This window comes from Triticum aestivum, chromosome 4B, assembly GCF_018294505.1.
Source record: "Triticum aestivum cultivar Chinese Spring chromosome 4B, IWGSC CS RefSeq v2.1, whole genome shotgun sequence".
NCBI classification, from domain to species: Eukaryota; Viridiplantae; Streptophyta; class Magnoliopsida; order Poales; family Poaceae; genus Triticum; species Triticum aestivum.
In genome coordinates this window covers 188,041,466-188,045,975 of record NC_057804.1, presented here as the reverse complement: position 1 = coordinate 188,045,975, position 4,510 = coordinate 188,041,466, and positions in this window count along the sequence as shown.

The following is a 4,510-nucleotide window of genomic DNA, read 5'->3' as shown; positions in this document are numbered from 1 at the left end:
TACAAGGCCACAGGGAAACGCTCCAGACTTGCGAGATATATTGGAGGATAAGGCAAGACAATCAAGATCGATCTATGGATCGCGTGGGCGCCCCATGATACGTGACGACAACCATCGCGCCGGACACAGTAAGTCCGGCCAGGCCGAACAAATAGACAAAGCTCTTTTGAGCTCCGTCGTGATATCGCCCAGTACAGAGGTGCCGCACACCCACTATGCTTCACAGATGAAGTAATGGATCATCAAATCCCCGAAGGGTTTAAACCCGTGAATATTGAATCTTACGATGGCACAACAGACCCTGCGGTTTGGATCGAAGACAATCTCCTCCACATCCACATGGCCCGCGGTGACGATCTTCACGCCATCAAATATCTCCCACTCAAACTTGCCCGGCATTGGCTTAACAGCTTGCCAGCAGAGTCAATCGGGAGTTGGGAAGACCTGGAAGCCGCATTCCTCGATAACTTCCAAGGCACGTATGTGCGACCACGAGACGCTGATGACCTAAGCCACATAATTCAGTAGCCACACGAATCGGCCAGACAATTCTGGACACGGTTCTTAACCAAGAAAAACCAAATCGTCGACTGTCTGGATGCGGAGGCCCTCACGGCCTTCAAGCATAACATCCGCGACGAGTGGCTTGCCCGGCACCTAGGACAGGAAAAGCCGAAATCCATGGCAGCCCTCACATCACTCATGACCCGCTTCTGCGCGGGTGAGGATAGCTGGCTAGCACGCAGCAACAACCTCAGCAAAAATTCTGGCAGTCCGGATATCAAGGACCGTAATGGCAGGTCGCGTCGCAACAAAAACAAACGCCGCATTAACGGCGATAATAGTGAAGATACAGCAGTCAATGCCGTATTCAGAGGCTCTAAACCCGGTCAGCGGAAAAAGCCATTCAAAAGAACTACTCCGGGTCCGTCCAATTTGGACCGAATACTCGACCGCTCGTGCCAGATACAAGACACCCCCGAAAAACCAGCCAACCACACCAACAGGGACTGTTGGGTATTCAAGCAGGCAGGCAAGTTAATTGCCGAAAACAATGACAAGGGGCTGCATAGCGATGACGAGGAAGAGACCCGACCGCCGAACAATAGAGGACAGAAGGGTTTCCCCCCACAAGTGTGGACGGTGAACATGATATACGCAACACACATACCCAAAAGGGAGCGGAAGCGTGCACTCAGGGATGTATACGCGATGGAGCCAGTTGCCCCGAAGTTCAATCCATGGTCCTCCTGCCCGATCACTTTTGACCGAAGGGACCACCCCACCAGCATCCGCCACGATAGATTTTGCCGCATTGGTTTTAGACCCAATCGTCGATGGATTTCACCTCACCAGAGTCCTGATGGATGGCGGCAGCAGCCTGAACCTGCTTTATCAGGATACAGTGCACAAAATGGGCATAGACCCCTCAAGGATTAAACCAACCAAGACAACCTTTAAAGGCGTCATACCAGGTGTAGAAGCCAATTGTACAGGCTCAGTTACACTGGAGGTGGTCTTCGGATCCCCGGATAACTTCCGAAGCGAGGAGTTAATCTTCGACATAGTTCCGTTCCGCAGCGGCTATCATGCTCTGCTCGGACGTACTGCGTTTGCAAAGTTCAATGCGGTGCCGCACTACGCATACCTCAAGATCAAGATGCCAGGCCCTCGAGGAGTCATCACGGTCAACGGAAACACTGAACGCTCTCTCTGAACGGAGGAACATACAGCGGCTCTCGCGGCAGAAGTACAGTGCAGCCTCTTAAGGCAATTCTCGAGTCCGGCCGTTAAGCGACCGGACACGGCTAAACGCGCCTGGAGTAACCTACAACAAAACCACCTGGCATGTTCTGAGCACGCGTAGCAGTGCGGCCCCAACCCCGGCCCCTGCAAAATTTCAAGACAGGTCCTTCACATACACCATTACGCTCTAGAGATACCATGGGCATGGGGGGTGGGGCACGACCACGATAGGCCCAGAATGCGGCTTAACCACACCAGGGGATCTCAAGTGTGTTGTTCTTTTTTTCCTTTTTTTATACAGGATCCGTTCATCAGAGGCCATGTTCGGCAGCAGACCTGCCGAACTCACGATGCAACAGCCAGGGAAGGAGAAAGGCTACAACGAATATCCAGGTGGTCTCCATTACGAGCATTAAATCTGTTTTATACACCATTCCGCAGCCTACCCCCTGGAGGGGGACATGTTTAATAGTCCCATCCCTTCCTTATCGCACCATTTGTATCGTTCTACATTCACAGCAGTCTTTTCTTGAATAAGTAATGCAGCACCTTTTTGCTTCCAATTGCATTTCTTTCTTATACATATGTTCATTTATGACATGTTGCATCCGTACATTTTGGTACGGCTAAATACACCAGGGGCTTATGTTTCCCGCATCATGGTGTGATAAGTCCGAACACTTTCACAATTGCAGCACCCCGACGTTATATGCATCGGCTCCGTATCATGTCTTGGGTCAATAGTTGGGTTTGCCCGGATCCCATGTTTTGGTACGTTACGTTCCGTTGTATCGGCTAAGGTAGCACTGGGAGAACCACTGCGATTGCGCCCCAGTTGAGCTGGGCGAGCGCCTCAGTGGAGAAAGCTAAAACTGACCATCATGATGAGGCGAGAGCCGGTCGCTGTTCGAGAGGTTTTTTGCGAGTCCCTAACAACTTATGCTGCTTAGAGCGAGGAGCCGGCTTTGTCCGGCCCAGGCGTGGATAGCGCCCCAAATTGGGCCTTCCGAAGACTAGGGGCTTCGCTGAAATTTAAAATTATATAATTCTATGGCTAAGTGGGAGTGTTCAAGCATTATAAGTCCGGTTGCCTTGTTCGTTGTGTTGAGCGCCTCCCTAGATGGACCCAAAAATGGGAACAAGAGTGCTCAAGTTTATCCCGAACACCCCAGCATTCATGGCATGGGGGCTGAAGCCGACGACTTGCCATCTCTCAGATTTGATAAACAGCCGCACAAAAGGTAATATTTTAAATTAACAAGCGTTGCTTAGCGCATATGAACTAAGTTTTCAGCGCACAGGATAACAAAATGCGAGTCTACTCAAATATTACATCTTTGGAGCACTCACCCGCAATAATGCGGGCACCCTTCAGGACACTCTTATAATACATCTCGGGCATGCGATGCTCCTTGCCCTGCGATGGCGCGTCCGTCACAAGCTTCTGAGCATCCATCTTGCCCTAGTGCACCTTTGCGCGGGCAAGGGCCCGACGGGCACCTTCAATACAGGCGGAGTGCTTGATGACTTCAACCCATGGACACGCATCCACCAGCCGCCGCACCAGGCCGAAGTAGCTCCCAGGCATGGCCTCCTTAGGCCACAGCCGAACTATGAGGCCCTTCATGGCCTGTTCGGCCACCTTATGGAGCTCGACCAGCTGCTTCAGCTGGTCGCTAAGGGGCACCGGATGTCCGGCCTCAGCATACTGAGACCAGAAGACCTTCTCCGTCGAGCTCCCCTCCTCGGCCCTGTAGAAAGCGGCAGCATCGGACACGCTGCGGGGCAGATCTGCGAACGCTCCTGGAGAGCTCCGAATTCGGGTAAGTGATAGGTAATTCACACTCACATGCTTACTTTGCATGAAAAATGCCTTACCCGCCGCTATTTTCTACAGCGCCTCGACTTCCTGGAGGGCCTTATAGGCTTCTGCCTTAGCGGCTTTGGCACTCTCAAGAGCCGTTGCAAGCTTGGACTCTCGAGTCTTCGAGTCACACTCCAAACTCTCGTGTTTTTCCACGAGAGCCTGGAGCTCTTGCCGTACCTCCGCCACCCGCACCTCCTGCCTCTCTCGCTCGGTGCGCTCCGCGGCCGCATTATGTTCGACCGCGGACACCGCCTCCTTCAGGTTCGCCACCTCGTTAGTGGCCCCTGCAATACCCACGTTATCCTTGTCATTCTTCTTGCAACCAAAATCCTTTTTTGTAAGGTACAATTTTAGTAAGGTGTTACTCACCTTCCTTGTCCTCGAGCTCCTTCTTGGCACGGCCGAGCTCGTTCTCGGACCGCTCGAGGCTTTGCTTCAAAGTATTGACCTCCGCAGTCAGTGCGGCAGAGGTCAGCAGCGCAGCCTGCAATCCCATATTGACATATTTTTTATGACTCCTGCGTATATCTTTTTAGATCCTCAGTCCGGCTTTTCTTTCCGAACACCGAACTGAGCATCAGGGGCTACTGTCTATGCGGTACTATTTTACATATATCAAAATTCTTACCTCAAAGCCTGTTAGAAGGCTGCTGCAGGCTTCGGTCAGTGTCGGGGAGGCTGATTCCACCAACACCTATGGGGACAGGGCCCCTTTCGGTTCGGTGAGGGCGAAGGCAGCACAAAGAGCGGATCGAGGCGGTACACGCGAGCGGTTTTTACACAGCTTCGGGCCACACGGATGCGTAAAACCCTACTGCTGCTTGTTTGTGTGTATTGAATCCTTGCTCAGGAGCGATGGACGCTATCAGACTGAGCGTGGGAGCGTTTCTGGTGCTT